The 23,643-nt window shown below is 47.0% G+C and overlaps 2 long non-coding RNA genes across 2 annotated transcripts; both read right to left on the bottom strand.

The window, feature by feature from the left end:
- Positions 1 to 3,827: 3,827 nt before the first annotated feature.
- On the bottom strand, positions 3,828 to 4,210 carry LOC105353622. The gene is made up of 2 exons (XR_908354.2): positions 4,156 to 4,210; positions 3,828 to 4,065 (listed from the first exon to the last, which is right to left on the bottom strand). It is a non-coding gene; the product is annotated as an uncharacterized LOC105353622 (long non-coding RNA).
- Positions 4,211 to 8,721: 4,511 nt separating this feature from the next.
- On the bottom strand, positions 8,722 to 9,104 carry LOC105353618. The gene is made up of 2 exons (XR_908352.2): positions 9,050 to 9,104; positions 8,722 to 8,959 (listed from the first exon to the last, which is right to left on the bottom strand). It is a non-coding gene; the product is annotated as an uncharacterized LOC105353618 (long non-coding RNA).
- Positions 9,105 to 23,643: the final 14,539 nt, after the last annotated feature.

The raw sequence follows: 23,643 nt of genomic DNA, 5'->3' as shown, positions 1-23,643 counted from the left end.
CATTCAGGTGATTTAACACTTTCAATCTCTTTGGCCCAGAACCAAGTCCACGCACATTCCAGCTAACGATGTTAAGACTGTTCATAGCTGTTCTAACCGGGAGAGTGCAAGGCTAAATAGTGCGTGTGCCCGTCCGTGTGCGCATGCACGCTGTGCGTTCCTGCTACACTGACAAGCGCTATGCGTTGTAGGTGAACGTGTCTTGGCTGTGAGCTGCATGTTACGTGCGTCCTGTGTGAGCCTAAGTGAGGTTTTTGCAGTTTATCAACGTGTGTGTGCGGGATCGCGTGTGCATGCTCTTATGCGCGCTAGTATGCGCGCGCGCCCGTTCCGTGCATAAATAAATACTCACCGTGGTTGCGTTGACTTTACCTGATTCACATATGAGAACATGGGAAGGGGGGGGGACAAGAGAAAAGAGAGAGGGAAAGAGAAAGAACAAAAAACAAAAACAACGAAACAACAACAGAAACATGAATGTGAGAGAAAGAAAAACACTTTTCCTGAGAGGTGTGGATTATTGATGATCCGATTATTTCCTATTCAATTAAATAAGTTTGCGGGTTTCTTCTGGGCAGCGCAGATGTCAGTGCGCCTCTGAAAGCCTTCAGCACAGCCAGGGTGTTAGCACGGGCTCCAGCAGACAGGTGCTTCCTCCTCAGCGGGAAGAGGATTTTCCGCCGGCGGAGGATCTCGCCTGGAAACTGATCATTCACGCTGTAATGTGTGTCTTTGAGCTCTCGCCCTCTGCTTTTTACCTGCATCTTTTGTTTATAATGTTCAAATTTAGCAACAATAGGACGGGGACGCTGATTGTCCGGCCTCTTTCCTCCGAGCCGGTGAACCCTGTGGAAGGAGATCTTCTGGACTTCTTCCTTGGGGAGTTTCAGGTGGACCTCTATAAAGGACTTAACAATGTTCTCCGGGACTTCTCCTGCCTCTTCTGGAATCCCTGCGAACACTAGATTGTCCCTCATGCTCCTCGCCTGAAGATCCAGGAGGGTTTCCTTGATGGATCGGTTTTCCTCAGAGAGACGGGCGGTGTCGTGGCCCAAGATCTTCACGGTCTCTCTGAGGGCCTGGTTCTCCGCTGCGAGCTCCTGCACCTGCTATTGGCTGAACTCCAGAGACTCTCGCAGACCTTGGAATTCCTTATGGAGGATCTCCAGCAGATTTAAACGGCAATCAAGGCTGGAGAGCCTTTTATCAATTGAATCCAGGATGTCACTCATGTTGCTGCCTGGAGAGGAGACAGCCCCCGGGGAGTCTTCGGGACGGTTGCGTTTGGTGGACGGAGTGGCGGTGTTGGATTTCTTCATGAGGCAGGTATTGAAACACTCGTCGATGTAATTCTCCAGATCCTCCAGGTCCTCCAGGTCATCCAGGCTGGCAAATGCTTGACAAAGCGCCGCCAAGTAAACTCACCACACTCCTCTCGTCGGCTCTCGCGATACTACAGCATCACGTGTCTCCTGACCTCCCAGAGTGAGTGTTTATGTTCTTATAAAGTGGATAATGGGATGTAAAAAGAAGAGAAGAGAGAGTGCCCAGCCACCCCCACACCAAGACCCCCGCCACAGCGGCAGCCAGAACCCCCCAACACCCACACGGCAGCAGATAGAGAACAACCGCCCCCCGGACGATCACATCCGCCACCCAGGCCAGGGCCAGCAGGACCGCCACGGGGCCCCCAGAGCCAGAGGGCAGGGAGGCATGGGGGGACAGAGAGTGCAAGCTCCAGCTCAACCAGGAGAGCAGCCCCCCCCGCCGCGCCGAGAGGGCCTAACGCGGGACCCCACCCCAAAAGAGCGCCCACAGCCCCAGACGAGCATCATCATCACCACCCAGGAGTTCTGGGAATCCCCCCACCCCAACCCCAAGTACGATTGAGGACCCTCCAAGGGAGACCCAACCCACACTCTAGGCAGCCACCCACCCGGCCAACGATTGGTCCAGGAGAGAGCAAGGCAGGGGCCAGCCATCCCCGCCCAGGAGGAGGACACCCAGGGGAAGAGGGGGTCCACGAGAAGTGTTGTAAACTTGGCCCGACCAGGCTCGCCCACAGTTGGAAATTTGGCGAGGCCCAGCGCTCAGGGGCAAGGACCAGAACCCACACCACAGGGACACGGACACCCCAAGGCTTAGGTGTGATGTGATTCTCGGTTCTTGGCCTTGCCATAAAGCTCAGGGATCTCTCTCCCTGCGTGGAGAGAGGGCTGCTGGGTGCTGGTAGCCAGCACCCAGGGAACACGGCCGCCGTTACCAAGGGCCCAATACCCCTTACCAGGGATGGGTTGGGGACAGATGGTCCGAGGTCCAGCCTTCCGTGCAAAATGCATGTAGCTGTGTTTGTGTTGGAGTGTATATTTTGACGGGTAAAGGGTAGTAAAGGCCAGTCTATACTTCACAGCGATCAACCATCAATCGTACCCAGAATTGTGTGGTCCAGTTCATGTTAATGTTGGCTGGTTTTGCTTGCGACTGTCCGTGATAATGGGAATTAACTTCTGAGTGGTGTTAATACTTTTCAAGTGACGCAACTGTTTCCAGTGTTTATATTTTAACCTGAAGGACATCTTGGCCATACACTTATTGTGTCTGCAAACGCAGAGGGACATGATGAGGCAGAGGAAGAAGTGGTGTTTTTGTCCACCAAACAGAAGCAAGTCAAGACCCATGGGCCACATCCGGACCGCTGTGTAATGTTTTCTGCCCCGCGATATTATTTTATACTGTGGTGGCCTGGGTGTTAGCCCCACCTTTAGCTCCTAAGACTCCTAAGAGAAAAAGTTGATTCTGAAAACAGCCTTTTTAAAACCATTTAGAGGCGGAATAAATGTTTCCTGACGTTAATGATAAACTTGTGTGTCTCATTTGAGGAGCAAATGTGGCTGTAATTATGTAATTATGACACAAACATCAAATATGCACTTTGCTTTAGAAGCTGAGCACACTGAGTTTGCGTGGCACTTTGGTAAATTTGAAGGACAAAAAAGTTTTGAGTTGCTTCAGGACCCGTTTGCTGTTGATGTTGAAACTTCAGATGGAGCTGCAGTGTTTTGGCAAACTGAAGGCAAAGTACGACACTGCAGGATCTGAACAGTTTATGCAGAAATGCCCCAGCTCTGTGTACATGTAGCTCCAACTTTGTGTATGTTTGCATGCACATTTCTGTGTGAGAAGCTCTGCTCAGTGATGAAGACTAACAAAACAGCAGACAGGTAACGTCTCACTGATGAGCTGCTGCAGTCCGTCCTGAGAAGCTCCATCACAGAAACTCACACCAAACACAAACCAACCTTTTGACAAAAAATGATGCCAGACGTCCAGCTCTGATCAAATGATACAAGAGCAAAGAAAAAACAGAATTTGATGGCTGAAAAGCACAAATTTGATTCATATTGATTCACATTATGCAGCATATTCCTATTTTGGATTTGTGTAACTTTGACAGGATATATTTGTATGGAGAGCAAAATCTTTTTGTATATTTAAAATGTAATTTTATTTTTTATATAAAATGACAAGAGTAAAGACATGTCAATGTTTTTTCTTTCTTTTAAATTTTATTTTATTTCTTACTTCTTTAATTTTGACAGAATATATTTATATGAAGGAAACATATAACATAAGATATTAAAGGTTCATCCTGGACAGGTGGCCAGTTTGTCAAAGGGCCACAATTACACAGCCATACCTAGGGACAATTTAGGTTGACCAATTGACCTATGAAGCATGTTTTTGGATGTGGAAGGAATGTCATGGCTACAGAACACTTTTCGAACCCAGATGCTGGAACCCAGAAGAAACACAGCGGGAGGCGAGCGTTGGCGGGTAAGAGTTTTAATACGAGGAGCAGAGAGCAGAACGTGAGCAGGTCCAGATGTCGGTTCCGAACTGAAAGACAGAAGCTAGCGGCGTCACTGGTGGATTTCTCCGTAGGCCGATGTTGACGAAGGTGGAGACACTTGATGAGGCAGAGGCTCGTGGTGGGACCGCAGGAGAGGACAGACTGATGAGAACGGCTGGGAACTGATTCGAGCGACCACTCGTGGTACTGGATTCCTGAGGGTGAGTAGAGAGAGAGACAGGTTTAGTCACAGGCTTGACGTAGCGAAAACGAACAATAGCTTGACTTGACGACCAACTATGCACCATCAGGGGCAACGGACTGGCGAAGACTGATGATCCTGTGGCTCCTTATGAAGGCGGATGAGGTGATGAGGTAAGTGGTCGCAGGTGTTGAGAATCAGCAGCCAAGCGGAGAGGAGAGGGGGAGGAGGCCGACAGAGGCACCATGTCAGTACCCCCCCCTCAACAACCGCCTCCAGGCGGTCAAGGGCGGCGATCAGGGTGGGCACGGTAGAAATCCTCAATGAGAGAGGGGTCCAAAATAAACGAGCGGGGAACCCATGAGCGCTCCTCCGGACCGTAGCCCACCCAGTCGACCAGGAACTGGAATCCACGACCCCTCCGACGGACGTCCAAAATCCGGCTGACGTCATAGGCCGGAGCGCCGTCGATGACCCGGGCGGGCGGTGGGGAAGTGGACGGCGGGCACAGAGGACTGTCCTGGACTGGCTTGATCTGGGAGATGTGAAACGACGGGTGGACCTTCAGGGCTTTGGGCAAACGAAGACGGACACAGGTAGGGTTGATGAGCTTGTCTATGACGTAAGGACCGATGAATCGGGGAGCCAGTTTCTTGGAAGATGCCTGAATGGGGATATTGCGAGTAGAGAGCCAAACCCTCTGACCTGGTTGATAGTCGGGTCCCACCACCCTGCGACGGTTGGCGATCCGGCAGTTGCTCTCCTTGGTGCGGAGGAGAGCGGCCTTCGTCTGAGTCCAGACGCGTTGACAACGCTGGAGGTGATGTTGGACGGAAGGCACTGCCAGATCCAACTCCTGGGATGGAAACAGAGGTGGTGAGTACCCTAGGGCGGCCTCAAAAGGAGAGATCCCGGTGGCAGATGAAGGATGAGTGTTATGGGCGTACTCTATCCATACCAGGAAGGTGGACCAGTCCTTTTCATTCTGTGCCGCCAGACAGCGGAGAGCTGCCTCCAGCTCCTGGTTCGCTCTCTCCGCTTGGCCATTTGACTGGGGATGATAACCAGACGAGAGACTGACCGTGGCCCCCAAGGCCGAGCAGAAAGCCTTCCACACTTGTGACGTGAATTGAGGGCCACGGTCGGAGACAATGTCCATAGGGATGCCATGGTGGCGAAAAACGTGTTTGACCATCAGGTCAGCAGTTTCAGTGGCCGTGGGGAGTTGAGGAAGGGGAATGAAGTGAGCCATTTTCGAAAAACGATCAATAACAGTGAGGACAGTAGTGTTACCGTGTGACGGGGGGAGACCGGTGACGAAATCAATGGCAAGATGGGACCAGGGTCGATTGGGAGTGGGGAGAGGATGAAGCAGACCTGCCGGAGCTGAGGATGAGGATTTTGATCGGGCGCACGTGGAGCAGGCAGCGACATACTCCCGCACGTCCTTTTCCATGGCAGGCCAATGGAACCTTTTGCGGATGAGGTTCAGAGTCCGGTGAACCCCCCCATGGCAAGCCAAGCGGGAAGTATGCCCCCAGGTGATGACCTCGGACCGGAGATCAGCAGGGACGAACAAGGTACCCCTGGGGACAGGAGGGAGGTCATCATTGTCTCTCAGGGCTTGGAGTACCTTGTTCTCGATGTCCCACGTGAGGGTTCCGATGACGCAGGTGGAAGGAAGGATGGTGGCCGGGGCGCGTTCTGATGGACTGTATTTTCGGGACAGGGCGTCAGGCTTGATATTTCGGGATCCGGGTCTGTAGGTGATCACAAAATTGAAGCGGTCAAAAAAAAGACACCAACGAGCTTGCCTGGAGTTGAGTCGTTTGGCTGAGCGGAGATAGGCCAGGTTCTTGTGGTCTGTCCACACGATGAATGGCTGTTCTGCTCCCTCCAACCAGTGACGCCATTCCTCCAATGCCAGCTTGATGGCAAGTAGTTCCCGGTTGCCGACATCATAGTTTCTTTCTGCTGGTGATAGTTTTCGTGAAAAATAAGCACAAGGTTTTAATTTGTCAGTTGAGGCCTCTTTTTGGGAGAGGACGGCACCCACACCGGTATCAGAAGCGTCCACCTCGACAATGAATTGACGCGATGGGTCAGGTTGGATGAGGATGGGTGCGGATACGAAAAGGTCCTTCAGTTTGTCGAAGGCTTGTTGGGCTTCAGAAGACCAGGCAAAGGGATGAGTAGTGGAAGTAAGGCGTGTGAGAGGAGAAGCGATGCTGCTGTAATTCCTGATAAATCGCCTATAAAAGTTGGCGAAGCCTAAGAACTGCTGAAGTTTTTTCCGTGTGTCTGGAGGTGCCCAGTTGGCGACGGCCTCTATTTTAGAGGGGTCAGGTCGGATGCAACCTGCCTCGATGACGTAGCCGAGAAACTGAACGGTTGGAACATGAAATTCGCATTTCTCGAATTTTACATAGAGTTGGTTTTCCAAAAGCCTCTCAAGCACGAGACGTACGTGATGTTCATGCTGGGCCTGATCATGGGAATAGATGAGAATGTCATCAAGGTAGACGAAAATGAAGCGATTAAGGAAGTCACGGAGAACGTCGTTGACCAACCGCTGGAAGACTGCAGGGGCGTTGGTGAGGCCAAAGGGCATGACCAAATATTCATAGTGCCCTAAGGGGGTTTTAAATGCAGTCTTCCATTCGTCGCCTTCCTTGATACGAACCAGATGGTACGCATTGCGGAGGTCTAATTTCGTGAAGATACGGGCTTGTTGAAGAGAGTCAAAAACAGACGTGATTAAAGGCAAGGAATATTTATCTTTGACGGTGATCTGATTTAGTTCGCGGTAGTCGATGCAGGGCCTGAGTGTCTTATCTTTCTTAGCCACGAAGAAAAAACCAGCCCCCACAGGGGAGGAAGAGGGTCGTATGTGACCTAACGAGAGCGCTTCCTGGATGTACTGTTCCATGGCGCTTCTTTCGGGACCGGACAGGTTGAACAGCCGCCCCTTAGGTAAAGGAGCGCCAGGAAGGAGAGTAATGGCGCAATCGTAAGGTCTATGCGGGGGAAGAGCGCTAGCCTTAGATTTGCTGAAAACTGCTTTTAAGTCGTGATAACAAGATGGAATGGAAACCAGATCTACTGAGGCGGGACTCTCGGTATCTGTGGGGGGAACACGGGGAACAGCGGACAGTAAACAGTTTGCAAGGCAATAAGGACTCCACTGAGTGACAGATCCCTGAGCCCAGTTAAATTGGGGATTATGTAATCTGAGCCAGGTGAACCCTAACACTATGGGGGTATGGGCGGACTGGGTGATGTAAAACTGAACTGATTCCCTATGGTTACCTGACGTGACGAGGAGAATGGGCTTGGTGCGATGGGTAATACGGGACAGGTGTTGTCCCCCGAGGCCCGAGGCTTCAATGGGGTTTTCTAGGGGCTCTGTGGGGATAGACAAGTGGTTAACTACACGAAAGTCAATTAAGCTCTGTTCCGCCCCAGAATCTACGAGGGCCCTGAGTTCATGAACTTGGCGATCGAGGCATAACTTGACAGGTAAATACATGAATTCTTTACCAGAATCTGTGGCAGATAACTCCCCTCGCGGCCTGTCGTCTAGCGAGGGGCTGGGAAGTTTAAACGAACTGGACATCCTGAGACTAGATGGCCTTTAGCCCCGCAGTAAAAACAGGCTCCAGCTTCGCGTCTTTTGCGCCGTTCCTCTTCTGACAGCCTTGAGTGGCCGATCTGCATGGGTTCCTCCATAGTCTTGGAGGGGACAGGACGCTCAGCAGCATACAGGCCTGGATCGATCGGTGGAGCGTGGATGGACTTAGTCGGGGGACGTGGAGCCGGATGACCTCGTTCTTTTTGGCGCTCACGTATCCTAACGTCCGACCGGAGAGCGGCGGACACTAACTCCTCAAAGGATCGTGCTTCCGGTTGAGAACAAAGGTGGTCTTTAATTTGTTCATTCAAGGACTGGTAAAAAACGCCTTTGAGGGCCAGATCGGGCCAGCCAGCTTCAACCGCTAGAATGCGGAAATCGATGACGTGATCGCTAACAGCACGGTTCCGCTGTTTGAGTGCGAGCAGCCGCCGGGTAGCCTCTTCCTGTTTACGAGGTTGGTCGAATATCAGGCGGAATTCGCCGAGGAATCGCTCGTAAGACAGGTGAGAGATGGGATTGGCAGAGAGAAAAGCTTGGGCCCACTGGAGAGCTTTACTTCGTAGAGAATTAATGACAAGGGTGATCTTACTGTGGTCGGACTGGTAGAATCGGGGAGCTTGTTGACATATTAACTGGCACTGCAGCAAAAATCCTCCGCAGGCTTCCACCTCCCCGAAGAAAGGTTCCGGTTGGAGTCGGATGTTTTCGGTTGCGGCCGGCACTCCGGAAGCGGAAGGAACTGGGACGACAGGAGTATGGACTGTGGCAGGCGAAACCTGGGAAAACTGGCTGGTTAGTTCATGTAAGGTCTGGGTCATACCATCTAGGCGATGAAAGAGATCCTGCTGGGCAGCCGCCATTTGCGACAGAGCGTCCGCTTGACGTCCCAGCATAATGCCTTGTTGGGAAACGGCTAATCTGAGTCCTTCTGGGTCAGCTGGGTTGGGATTATGGCCAGTCCGTTCTGTCATGGCTACAGAACACTTTTCGAACCCAGATGCTAGAACCCAGAAGAAACACAGCGGGAGGCGAGCGTTGGCGGGTAAGAGTTTTAATACGAGGAGCAGAGAGCAGAACGTGAGCAGGTCCAGATGTCGGTTCCGAACTGAAAGACAGAAGCTAGCGGCGTCACTGGTGGATTTCTCCGTAGGCCGATGTTGACGAAGGTGGAGACACTTGATGAGGCAGAGGCTCGTGGTGGGACCGCAGGAGAGGACAGACTGATGAGAACGGCTGGGAACTGATTCGAGCGACCACTCGTGGTACTGGATTCCTGAGGGTGAGTAGAGAGAGAGACAGGTTTAGTCACAGGCTTGACGTAGCGAAAACGAACAATAGCTTGACTTGACGACCAACTATGCACCATCAGGGGCAACGGACTGGCGAAGACTGATGATCCTGTGGCTCCTTATGAAGGCGGATGAGGTGATGAGGTAAGTGGTCGCAGGTGTTGAGAATCAGCAGCCAAGCGGAGAGGAGAGGGGGAGGAGGCCGACAGAGGCACCATGTCAAGGAACCTGGAGACCCCGGAGAAACCCATGCATGCATGGGGAGAACATGCAAACTCCACACAGAGAGGTCCCCCATTGGTGTTCTGGTTTAGGTCCCTCAGTCGGGAATTGAGCCAGGGGCCTTCTTGCTGAGAGGCTAGAGCGCTAACCACTGTGCCACCATGCAGCCACCATGTATAAAATTCCAGTGGTGGATGACGTCACCAGCAGGTGTCACATTTCCCAGCCGGGATTCCGCTGCCGAACACTGGCATCAACCTGTAACCACCAGGAGCAATGTGGGGTTTACTGTCTTGCCCAAGGACACTTCGATACATGGCAGGGCGGGAACTAAACTCGCGATCATCTAATTGGAGGTCAACCACTCTACTTCTACACCAAGTGCACAGAAAGCAAAAAGCACAAGTTAAACAACCAGAGGAAATAAACAGGAAAATGGAACTATTTGAACCTTTTATTCATTCACAAACCCAAACCAGCAACCAAAATGCCACGGCACAGAACACCAACAACTGAAATGTATTAAAATACAAAAGGAGCAGATCAGAGCATCCACAACATCAATGAATCAACAGTCATCCATTCACAACATAAACTCATAAACATTCATTTGACCAGACAAAACATTGTTTGAAAAGTATCTGCAATAAATGTTTTCTTAAGATTTTTAATCATTTTCAGTGTGATGAAGCCTGAAACACCTCAACTGGAGAATCAGCATAGCAGCAAGTTGAAACTTGAACTTAAACATTCATTTTATCTGCAGCATTAATTCTCTGTCTTTATTAGTGTGTTAGTTGCCACTTTCACTTACCTCAAACCCACAGCATCTTAGACTAGTGTGTATGAAAGCAGCTTCAACACAAACCACAGCTGAGAGCTTTTAGTGTCACATTAAGAGCTGACTTGTTAAACTGAAAAAAGGCAAATGAAGGCAGAATTCACAGCAACACCTTCCTGTGTGACAGCTGACTCAGCATCTTCTTAGCTCTGAAAGGCAACTGTTGACACAATTCAGTTAAGATAAAGCAAAGTGAAGGATGAACATATTTTACAAGCTGGATTCTTTCTGAACAAACCACATTTAGGTTGAGCAGAAAAAACGGTTTGGGCTAAAAAGAGAAGAGTTTGGAGCGAAGGTCAGAGCGTCATGTTCAGCTGCATGTCATGTGGTTCATCAGCTGAACTGACAGCAGTGATTTTTGCTTATCAAAGTCTCTGATTAGCCACCCAAGTTTAACAATCCACAACATTCATATGCTTGATAAAGAAAAGACAACTTTTAGGCATTTTCACATAAAATCAGGTCTAAATCATTATTTTATTTGTTCAGTAAATTTTTGATATTTAGAAATGGATGTACAGTAAATGAAGTGGAATCCCTTGCTGTGACTTGGTGAGTTAAAGCTTTGCATGATGATGATGATGATGATGTGTTTATGTTTAGTTAAAAATTGGACACAAGTCAAACTTAGTCATTTATGACTAAAATGGACCTGTTCTGTTATCTAAACAAGAAAATTGGATAGTTTAAGGTCAAATGAAATCTGAAAACAAAAAACAAAAAAAAAAGTAAATACCATCACCCAGACGGCCTATTTCCACCTCCGAAACATCCGCCGTCTCCGCCCCTCTCTCAGTCCTCACTCCACAGCCATTCTAGTCCACAGTCTCATCACCTCCCGTCTGGACTACTGCAACTCCCTTTTATCTGGACTCCCTTACAAAACTATTGACAAACTACAACTGCTCCAAAACTGCTGCCCGGATCAGAACACAAACCCCCTCCCCTCCACTATGGACATCACACTCGTTCTACAGAAGCTTCACTGGCTACCAGTGCCTCTCCGGATTAATTATAAAATCCTTATTTTGACCTTCAAAGCCCTCCATAACCTCGCCCCCCCATCTCTGTCTGACCTTATCCATGTTGCCATTCCCAGCCGCTCCCTTAGGTCTGCCTCCTCACTCCAGCTTGTTTCACCCACCACTCGGCTCATAACTATGGGGGGCAGAGCATTCAGCCGCTCTGCCCCCCAGCTTTAGAACTCACTTCCCTCAGGTCTACGGAACATGGACTCAGTCCAGCAGATGGCTACAAATCTCTAAACCCACCTCTTCAGACAAGCATACCCACCCTAATTAATTTATGATTCTATCGTTTTGTTTTATTTTTAACTGTTTCTTTCTTTTAATCGTTTTCAATTGTTTTCTATCTGTAAGGCGACCTTGGGTGTCTAGAAAGGTGCCATATGAATAAAACATCCACATTATTATCATTAAACCTTTGCAGATATATATTCCTGCTGGAAGTGGCCGTGAGTCTCTGTAGATGGCAGTGCAGCACAGATTTCTGGCTCTTCAGATGGTCAAATGCTTCTGATGAAGAAAAACCAAACCTTCATTTAAAAAAAGTAGTCTTTGTCTCATTTAAACATAAAGGGGTTTTACACAGTCCTTTATTTAACTTGGAATCATTTCTGTAAGTGCAGGGAAGTCCTGGGGCCAAATATAGCAGGAATACTGCAGGATGTGCACGTGTGCACTGTAGGACAGCTGATTGAAGCTGCAGATTCCTCCTCATCCGCTTGACAGCACTGTCGAGGAAACAAGCCAGCTCTTTGAGCGAGAATGAACCCACTCCTGCATTCATTCACATTCATGTTTCCAGGGAAGGAATCGGTGTGTATTACACAAACAGAGAAGTCGCTGGGAGAAAGTGCAGCATGTTAAAGACAAAGGCTTGAGGAAGGGTACAGGAAAAACATGACACCTAGGATAAATAAGCAGACTAGAACAAATGTGGTCAGTGGAAACAGTACATTTAGTTGATATGGAATTGATAGTGGAGGCTGGATGCTACTGATGACGAATGCTGCTCTGTCAGGTATGTAATGTTGCTAATGGAGGATAATGGCTTCATGTTAAAAGACGGAGATGGATGTGACCCACTAGTCATGTTTCCTGTGGGGTCCTGGGGGGCCGTGGGGGGCCGTGGTGTCTCTTGCTTGCGTTCTGGCCTGCTGTCAGACCTCTTGCACTTCACTCTGTTCTCCTTCAACATCTGGAGTCTGTTTAAAATCACAAACACTGGAGCCCCAGCCATGACACATCTGCTGATAGAGCACGCATCAGGACCTTTGGGAGGGTTGAAGGCATCAAGAAACCAGTTCCTGTAGTGCACACTATTTTTTTTGCATCATTTTTATTATAATAATTCATCTGAGTTAATATGGATTTTATTTCCCAGAAATAAAAGCTGAAGTTTTAATTAAAGTAGTGAAACTGTCAGATGATAAACAGAATTCTGGGGCAGATTCTCTGACAGTGTCTCTGATGTGTCGTGCTGCTAAAAAACAAAAATACAGGAGTCCGTCTTATGGTGAAAGTCCTGAAAGTAGCCTGCATGTGTTTGTGTTACTGCACAGCAAACACTTCTGTGAAAGTGTTGAAAGTCACCGCCTTGATGAGGGATTTTCACGCTGGTCATCCTAAAGATGAGCACTGCATATATTATCTGCAGTCAGACGGATGACCTCTGGGCGCCAGCAATCCCCTGATCCACGCACATGGAAACACTCTGTTGCGATGGCCTGCGCCTGTGGAGGTCTGTTCTGGTCAAAGCAGAGATGTTGTTGTATAAACAGAGAGGGACATGCACCATGGTGGTGGTGGTGGGGGGTACAGCTAATGACTGTAGCTTTTAACTGTGAGGTACAGAAAAGTGTCATATTTTCTAATAGTGTTCAGACGAGTTTTTAGAAATGACGGTTTCTTTAGGGCTTGGCAACTACAAAAATCATAAGTTACAGAGAGTGCGGGGGGTGTAGCATGGGTGTTCTTGGGATCTCTTAACAGTAAAACAATTCAGAGGCTATCTGTCAGCACACTAATGACTTTAGCAGACAAATCCTGGATTTTGGCTTTCCCCACCACTGACACCAACAGCCATAAAACTGCATGTTTGGAAAGCAAAACATGGATCCTGTCGGCGGGAGCAGCAACTCACACATCACACACAAGCCGGAGAACACTGCGGCATGCACTATTGCACACACAAAACTCAAATGAACCCAAATCCAACGGGTTTGAGTGTTAGAGCTCCGTGTTGTGAAGTTTAAATTGGTTAGTATGTAAAAATCTCTCTGCACAAGGTCAGGACGAATGATCCATCTCAGCATTTACAGGGTGTCACACAAACACAACAGAGCAGCTGACCTTTAAACCCTAACATAATGAGGATAAAGGATGAGTTAGTTCACCAAATCTGGTAATCTGGTAAATGTAACTGACCTAACAAAAGAAGAACTGTGATGTGCCACGCTGACAGAAGCAAAGATAAACTCTCTGAGGGACAGGAAGTCTGACAAGATTGGGTTTCTGGTAATCTATGAGGCACAACTATAGTCCCAAAATTGTTTCAGCTCCCTAAAAACCATGTCCAATTCCTCAGCAAGTTTCCTCATAGTGCCTTATCAGAGCCCGCCTGAGTCCCACTGGATAGATGGAGGTTAACGTTAATGAACCGGCAGACAGATGTGGCGCTTCCACCAGAGTCAGAGGAAAAAAGTGCAACAGATTTCAAAATCCTTATCAGACAAATCAACAAAATGCTGTAAAATGCCTCTGAAGGGCTCCTCTAAATAAATCTCATTTAAAGACAGAGAAGTCACCCAGAAGGTTTCACTTTTTTGGGGGAGCTCCATGGTGATTGTCATTCCTAGTTGGTTCCTGTTTGCTATGATAGGTCACCTCCCCTCCCACTAGCACACGATCACAAAGTTCCCATAGAAACCCGATGACAGGAGGAAAGTATCAACACAAGATGTCATGTTTGAAATGAATATGCTTGTCATGAAAACAATCACTAAGTGTGTGTGGGAGTGTATGTGCGTGAAGAAGTTCCATCCGTCATGCTTTTAAAGTAAGTAAGAAAAGATGTTTAAAGGGAATGTAATCAATCAAAAGGATGTCTCTATTAATCAGTACAAAAATGAGAAGCTTTGCAAAAATATTCAAACATTTTTATTCAAAACTGCACACCTTTCAGGACTAAATTCTCCTTCAAATTAAGCACAGCACATATTATACACCACAAAATTACTGTTTACAAAATAATTGTTACATTACACTTTTATTGGACTCCAATGATTATGCTTGGTCAAATTAATCATAGATTGAAAGCAAGACAAAAAAAGACAGTTTGTGGTTCATTATATATTTTTTTGCACAGTTCCATTCCAGCATTTTAAACAGAGCCGCTAGTTAACCTGTTTTAATTAAGTATCATTTCATAAGAAAGGAAAGCTCTGAAGCAGAAACTGTTAAAAAAAGAAAATAAGACTGAATTACCAGAACATTTTTAAAGGAATGTCACAATATAAGGCATTGTCTTGTTCATTTATGTCATGATATTCATGGGGAAAAAATGGGAAGGGATGTGACGAAGGTTTTGTTTCAGATTTGAAATATGATTTGTTCATTACAAAACAACAACAAATTCCGAAGAATCATTATTGTAATTGGTTAAGAAGCAAATAACTATGAAAAAAAACTTAGTGTGGTGTATAGTGAAGAGGTGGCCAACTATACAGTAGTATATAGTTGGCCACAAGAGGTGAACAACTACATGTCACAGCGAAGCAGCTTTCACTGCCCCACACAGATGGTTTGGCAGAGATTTTTTCTGACACCAACCCTGTTTTTTATCCAAGCTGGGGACTGGCACAGGGAGACCTTACTGCTACATAGTTAACCAGTAGCATGAAGGGTCTGCTCATCGTGCCCCTGGGAAGCAAACCCTGGTTTCCTGCATGCAGCCCGTCACCCAAACAACTGAGCTTTCCAGCCACCTGATGCAATGTTATAAAACTATATACATATTTAAATTTAAATATGTTTAAATAAAAGTATTAAGAAGTAGGTGATACAAAAGCTAGAGCCAGAAATGCATTGTTTGTTTTGTGAAAATCCTCCTCAGTTATTTTGTCACCAACACAAACCCTACACAGGAAAAAGAACCAAAACCTGCAAGAATGACTAAACCTTTTTCCTGACCAACTTTGGTCAAAACATCCACTTTACTGTGGTAATTCACAATTCTTTCACATAACTACGATTAAATGGAGGATATGAGAGGTCAGGTTCATGCTGATTTTCAGATCGCTGAAATCCTGGAAGTCAGCTGATCATAAGGACACTTTTCTTAGAGACAACTGCAGAGGTGCAGCAGCAGGTTAAAGAAAGATATCCCATTTTCATTGGGCTGGCAAAATAAACTCTCTTTGCACCCTCTAAGAAACAATTTAACGAGTGACCGCCCAGACTCCTCACAGAGTCAACAAACGCTCTCAACTAAACAAGGGAGAGAAAGGCCATCAAGAACTACCATAATAACATATCATCATCTGAGGCCAAATGCATAATTGCTATGAGTGCAGAAGAGAATGTTTGAAGCCTGAATGCATTATATACTGCAAGCCTGAAGTGCACAGCTGTGCTTCCACACACCAGAGGTAGAGGGCGGTGTTTGGCCGTTTAAGAGCATGGTAGTAGCACAGCTCACAGAAAATGTCCAAATGCATTCCATAAGAATCAAACAAATGGACTAGGTCCAATATTTATTTAAGAAACCTGAAGAACTGACTTATAATATAAAACAGCAACTTTATTCAGTTTTTCCTTTTCTCCACTGTCTTTACTGTTGTTCCAGAAGGACTATCTATCATCCTTTTCAGAGTTTTTTACAGGACTTGTTAGAGCCTAAGAGGGATAAATCCCTTTAAATGGGGCTCTTATACTTTTGTCTCCTCTGAAGAGACGACTGAGAGCATATTGAGAATACTCCTGAGAGGATCTTGTCTCTCTTGAGGAGTAAATAGTGCTGTGCCTCTGAAAGCTGCCTCATTCATCCCATACAGTGGTGGACAAAATAGTTGGTACCCCTCAGTTAAAGAAAGAAAGTCCACAATGGTCACTGAATTGACTTGAAATTTTCAAAAGTAACAACAAATTAAAATTGATTGAAAATTAAATAATCAAAATCAGCAATAACTTCTGAGTTGTTGATTAACACAATTATTAAAAAAAAAAACTAATGAAATAGGGCTGGACAAAAATGATGGGACCTCCATAAAAGACTGAGAACTAATTGTCCAGGGGGTCATGATGAACTCAGGTATGCCCTTTAATTGACATCACAGCTGTTTTCAAACCCATAATCAGTCAGTCTGCCTATTTAAAGGGAGACAAATAGTCACGTTGCTGTTTGGTGAAAAGGTGTGTACCACACTGAACATGGACAACAGAAAGGGAAGGAGAGAATTGTCCCAGGACATTAGAAACAAAATTATAGACAAACATCACAAACATAAAGGTAAAGGCTATAAAACCATCTCTAAGCAGCTTGAAGTTCCTGTGACGACAGTGGCACATATTATTCAGAAGTTTAAGACCCACGGGACAGTAGCCAACCTCCCTGGACAATGGAAGAGGAAAATTGATGACAAATTGAGGAGACGGATAGTTGGAACTGTATCCAAAGAGCCCAGAACAACCTCCAAAGACAGTAAAGGTGAACTCCTACATCAAGGTACATCAGTGTGAGATCGCACCATTCGTGATTGTTTGAGCCAGAGTGGACTTCATGGGAGACGACCAAGGAGGACACCACTGTTGAAAGGAAATCCTAAAAAGCCAGACTGGAATTTGCAGAATTTCATGTTGACAAGCCACAAAGCTTCTGGGAAAATGTCCTTTGGACAGATTGTTATGGGGAGCGGATGAGGGAGTACCCAGGTGCAGAGAGGTGAGGAGGCAGAAGTTCCAGGTGGAGAAGGAATTTAATAACTTAATGTAACCCAGGTGATGTCTACTGGCTTTGTTTTGCCTGCCTTGCCCCTGTATTTTTCTCCTTCCTGGTCACTCTGTATTTCCCGCGGCGGTGACGTCATTTGGTCACATGGGGCGGTCGGCCAATCACGAGCGTTTATTCCGTGACGTCACAGCATCACGTGACACGGCACAGCCAATCACGAACGCATATAAGGGTACAGGAAGTCAGCAGTGTTAGATGCAGTGGGAGGCCAGATGAGACAAGGCACAGGTATGATTTAAGTTAGTTTCCTACTTTACTGCTCTATTGTCACTGGATGTTTATTGTGATGCATGGTATGTCACAGGGGCCCTCTATCCAGTTCAAAACAAAGAGCAATTGGAAGTGATTTTTGGCGGAAATTGGTGAGTCAATAGTTTGTTATGCTAATGTAGCTTAGCCACTGTCACTCATTAACATGGAAGCTATTAGCATGGCTTCTCATCAAGCTTTCTGCCTGTTTCACCTAAACCTGAAAAGGGGTACGTACCCATATGTAAAGAATGTGTTGAATTAGTGATGTATTTACTATTGCTCATTTAATGTTTGGAATTGAATGTAGTGCAATACGTACTATATTTTTTATGAATTGTGTGCACACTGGATTATGTCAACTGGCAAGGAATGTGTTTTTTTCTCTGCTTGTTGATGTGAAGAAAACATAGATTTAATTGAGACTCTGGTCCCGTTACCCAGGCCAGGTCCATGATGGCGAGCTAGACCCTGGAACCTGAACCATCAGAAAAGCTGCATCCTCCCGCCAAGCCGGTAGGGGGCTCCTAGTAGCCCAGTTGAAAACAAAGACCTCTGACCCAGCTTATGCCCACACCATTGCTTTAATGAACTATATTCATACAAACTGAATTCACGCTTCCCAGTGCACTTACCTTCCTCTGAACTGTGGGCGAGTTGGTTTTTCTTTGTGTTTTTGTTTCTATGGTGCAACTAAAAGTTGCCGGACTCGAGGACATGCTACAACAGTCATGCCTTTGTAAATGTGAAACCCTTTTGAAGTACTTTTGTGTATATATCTGAATGGCCATTCATTGTTTCTCTTCATTATTGTCTATCACTGTAAATAAATTGCCCACACCAAACAACAACTTCAGTTTCCTGCCATTCCCTCCGAGAGTCGAATTTCAGTCTTCTGGTCATTAGCCCATTTAGTTCTTTTTCTTTTTTTTGTGTGTGACACAGTTGCTACATAAAACGTGGCGAGCTAGCTAGGAGGGTTATATGAGCGGAACTGATTGTTGTTGATGGTGAGTGACATTTTGTCTCAAACATGGAAGTTTTGGTGAAACACGGCATAAAGATCCCCAACTCTGTTTTGGTCAAACACACGGTGAACTCTGACTTGGATGAAGAAGTCGTTGAGTTTCTGAGCCAATATGGTAAAATTTCAAAAGTTGAAGTGATTACAGAGTCTGACTCGGTTTTTGCAGACACGATTATCGTTGAGTTTAATTCAGGAAGTGCGTTGATTGACTTAAGAGAGATTTTGCCATATACCTACATTTGTGGGAGTGAAAAGATTACATATGAAATTTGTGATCTGTCCTCTATGTGCTCAGAGCTTGAAGGGAAGGTTAAGACGCATACTTATCTGAGTGACCTGAGGAATCTGGCTAAAGTTACAGGACAGGACTACGCGGAGGTTCTTAAAGGGGTGATGTCTCTGCTGGGCCAGTCTATCACTGGGCTCAGTCAAACACCACCTGGGAAGCTCCATCCAGATACTAGTGACCAAGTGATGTCATCGCCTCCTCATGCTGCATCATCTTCAGAAATTCTCAACGCCACCACCCTCAGGCCACAGGCCGGAACAGCTGCAGAGGAGCAGGATGTGAAGAAGGAAACACCACAGAGCCATTCTGACCATAGTATGTCACCCAGAGCCCCACCAATCCCTGATCTGAATCCACCTAAGGTCCAACACTATGTGGTTGAGCATATAATGAAAAGCGATGAGAATGCTGCACATCTTTCTGCTGTGAGACTCCGTTCCTTCTCAGGCCGCACTCCAAGACCGCAACATGAAACAGATTATGAAACATGGCGCTCTAGTGTTGACCTGCTTCTTCAAGATCCTGCAGTTTCTGACTTGCAAAGATCCAGAAGAATTGTTGAAAGCCTTTTCCCACCAGCAGCAGATGTGGTGAAACACCTAAAGCCAGACACATTACCAAAGGTTTACTTGCAGATCCTGGACTCTGCTTATGGAACTGTTCAGGATGGAGATGAGCTTTATGCAAAGTTCATGGAGATGTTTCAAGACGCTGGTGAAAAGCCATCTGCATACTTGCAACGGCTGCAAATTGCACTAGTTTTGGCTTTGAAGAGGGGAGGAGTGAAAGCCAACGATGTGAACAGACACCTTCTAAACCAGTTTTGTCGTGGCTGCTGGGACAACAATCTAATCTCTGAATTGCAATTAAAACAACGCAAGTCTGACCCACCATCTTTCTCTGACTTCTTGTTGCTACTTCGAACTGAGGAAGACAGAGAAGCTTCTAAAGCTCAGCGTATGAAGCAGCACCTCGGTTCAAAAGCCAGAGCTGGGGTGCATGCCCAATATGCCTACACTTCTACTACAGAAGAATCAAAGGTTGATGCACTAACCAGCATCACACAGCAGCTCGCCCAGCAGCTAGCCGACATACAGAAACAGCTGAGGACCCTCACAGGTGGCCAGACAAGTCAGAAGCAGTCTGCCACGTACCAGTCTGTTCCTTCCAACAAGAACAGTAAACTGCCCCGCACTCTTCAAAAACCTTCATCTGCAGGACCAAAGCCAGGTTACTGCTACAACTGTGGAGAGGATGGACACATAAAGACAAACTGTAATAATGATCCGAATCCAACGCTTGTAGCTATGAAAAGGAAACGGTTCACAGAGAAACAGAAGTGGCAGCGAAAACCTCAAAGCAACTCGTCTTTAAACTAGAGCGAGTTCCTGTTGAGGGACGAACGGGAACTGCGGAGGACCAACTACGTCCCAACAAGCAGACAACAGTGAAATGCTGCACCGAGTCACATTCCATTCCAACTGAAAAAACTCATCTGCCAAGAGGATTGATTGGATCCCGATGCACAGGCCAAGTCATCATTGCTGGTATGAATTTTCAGTGTTTATTAGACACTGGCTCACAAGTCACAACAGTACCTGTATCTATCTACAATAAATATTTTTCAAATCAATCTGTGAAACCACTGCATGAACTGCTACAGGTTGAAGGAGCCGCCGGACAAGAAGTACCATATCTAGGATACATTGAGATGACAGTTACCTTTCCAAAGGACTTCATTGGTGCAGATGTTGATGTATACACCCTTGCTTTGATCATCCCAGATGTCAGGCCGGATATCCACTCCCAGATCCTGATAGGGATGAACACCCTGGAGCCGCTTTACGAGCAGCATCTGAAAAGTGAGTGTTCCAGCTACAAACCTTCTCAGCATGGCTACAAAGCAGTGCTTCAGTTGCTTCAGCTCCGACATCAGCAAACTCAGGGGACAAGCAAAGACTTGGTGAGGTTGGCCAGTAAAACACCTGTTTCAGTTCCAGCTGGCCATGCCATGGTTGTTGAGGGTTCTATCCATGCCTGTCCACCACCAGCTGGCAAGCGTGCCCTGCTAGAACAACCAACCACGCCGCTACCTGGAGGACTCTGTGTGAAGAACTGCCTGGTAACACTGCCAAGTCAGTCACCCTACAAGCTCCCAATCATTGTTGCCAATGAATCAGAAAAGCCGATCAAACTTATGCCACTGACCATCATTGCAGATCTCACCATATCTCCACAGATCCTGTCTCAGCGTGTTTCCATCAGTGGACACCAGAAACCTGATGCCAAGCTGGATTTTGATTTTGGAGATTCTCCAATACCCGCTGAGTGGAAAGCCAGAGTCACCTCTAAACTGAAACAGATTCCTGAAGTATTCTCTCTTCACGACCTCGACTATGGACGAACAGACAAAGTCAAACATCACATCCGCCTTCACGATGAGACTCCATTTAAACATCGAGCTAGGCCGATCCATCCTCGTGACATTGAAGCTGTCCGCGACCATCTGCGTGACTTGTTGGAGGCAGGAGTAATTAGAGAATCGGAATCCCCCTTTTCTTCACCAATCGTGGTTGTCCGGAAGAAGAACGGGGATGTAAGGCTGTGTATTGACTATCGTAAGCTGAATCTCCACACTATCAAAGATGCTTACGCACTCCCAAACTTGGAGGAGTCATTCTCAGCACTTACAGGTTCCCGCTGGTTTAGTGTCCTTGACCTTAAGTCAGGATACTATCAAATTGAAATGGCAGAAGAGGACAAACCAAAGACTGCGTTCGTGACCCCACTGGGCTTTTGGGAGTTCAACCGGATGCCACAAGGTGTAACCAATGCGCCAAGCACGTTTCAGCGGCTCATGGAGAGATGTATGGGAGATCTACACCTGAAAGAGGTCCTTGTCTTCTTGGACGATCTCATCATATTCTCCAACACCCTGGAAGAACATGAAGACCGTCTGATCAGAGTACTCCACCGTCTGAAAGACTACGGCCTGAAGTTAGCACCCGAGAAATGCAAACTGTTTCAGACATCCGTGCGCTATCTCGGCCATATTGTCTCCGAGCAGGGTGTGGAGACGGACCCGGAAAAGATAAGTGCTCTCAAATCCTGGCCAGTTCCGCAGACACTGAAGGAATTGCGGTCTTTTCTGGGATTTGCTGGTTATTACCGCAGATTCATCCATGGCTATGCTGCTATCGCTAAGCCTCTGAACGACCTGACTAGGGGTTACGGCTCAAAGCGCCGTCAACCTAAGAAGCCAGCCCCCATGCCCAGTCACGACGCTAAACAGCCGTTTAATGAACGTTGGACATCAGATTGCCAGCATGCCTTTGAGATGCTGATTGATCGACTCACAACAGCCCCAGTACTCGGATTTGCTAACCCAAAGAAATCTTACATCCTGCATACTGATGCTAGCACCATAGGCCTTGGAGCTGCATTGTATCAAGAGCAAGATGGAAAGTTGCGTGTCATAGCGTATGCCAGTCGGGGACTGTCTGCAAGTGAATCCAGATATCCAGCACACAAACTGGAGTTCCTGGCGTTAAAGTGGAGCGTCACTGAAAAATTTCACGATTATTTATATGGCTCCAGTTTCACAGTAATTACAGACAATAACCCACTGACCTACATTTTGACATCTGCCAAGCTCGATGCTGCCAGTCATAGATGGCTTGCTGCACTATCTACATACGATTTCAAACTCCAGTACCGGGCGGGACATCGAAATCAAGATGCTGATTCACTCTCCCGAAGGCCCCATCATCAACCAACTGATGCCCATGGTCTGAAGGAGTGGGACTTGGTCAATCAGTTCACCCGTGACCATGTTGAGCCAGGCACTGCAGTTCAGCTCGATCCAGACGCTGTGGCCGCCATTTGTCACTGTGGTCTGTTGAGAGACTGTCCAGAGAACTGCATTACCTTGGTTGAGTCACTGAGCATGTCCATCACAGCTATTCCCAACAGCTATGTGGACGAGTCTCACCAAGGGCTGCCAGTCGTTCCCTCAATGTCTCCCATCGATCTTCGGGAAAAGCAAAGAGAAGACCCCAGCATACGAGAAGTGATTTACCAACTCGAGACTGGTGAAAAGATTTCCCCCACTGCTCGACAAGAATTGCCTGATATTCCTCTGTTGCTGAGAGAGTGGAACAGACTTGAACTTAAAGATAACATTCTGTACAGGAGACGGCAGGATGGGGAGCACATCTTGTCTCAGCTAGTGCTGCCAGAAAAGTTACGATCTATGGTCCTCACCAGCCTCCACAACGATATGGGACATCTGGGAGTCGAAAGGACCCTTGACCTAGTGAGATCACGTTTCTTCTGGCCACGAATGGCAGCCGACGTGGAGCAGAAGATAAAGACCTGCGACCGCTGCATTCGGCGGAAGGCACTGCCAGAACGAGCTGCACCTCTGGTAAATATCGAAACCAGCCGACCACTAGAACTGTTGTGCATGGACTTCCTGACGCTTGAGCCTGATCAAAGCAACACAAAAGACATTTTAGTCCTCACAGATCATTTTACGAAGTACGCCGTGGCCATTCCAACTGCCAATCAAAAGGCCAAGACCGTCGCTAAATGTCTGTGGGAGAACTTCATTGTGCACTATGGCATCCCTGAGCGTCTGCACACAGATCAAGGCCCAGACTTTGAGTCTAACCTCATCAAAGAACTTTGTGTCATCGCTGGTATTGAGAAAACCCGGACCACGCCATACCATCCTCGTGGGAATCCTGTTGAAAGATTCAATCGCACATTGCTAAGCATGCTTGGTACCTTGGAGCCCGAACAGAAGAGGAGATGGAAGGAGTATGTAAAGCCGCTGGTGCATGCCTACAATTGTACCAGAAATGAGGTAACTGGCTACACTCCATATGAACTCATGTTTGGTCGTTCTCCGAGGCTGCCTGTTGACCTAGCCTTCGGCCTTCCGGTTCGAGACAAACCATCAATCTCACATTCTCAATATGTGCAGAACCTTCGCTCTCGACTG

The sequence above is a fragment of the Oryzias latipes genome, chromosome 4, assembly GCF_002234675.1.
Source record: "Oryzias latipes chromosome 4, ASM223467v1".
In the NCBI taxonomy this organism is placed as follows: domain Eukaryota; kingdom Metazoa; phylum Chordata; class Actinopteri; order Beloniformes; family Adrianichthyidae; genus Oryzias; species Oryzias latipes.
Note: the sequence above shows the minus strand (reverse complement) of the source record. Positions and strands in the feature narration are given on the sequence as shown.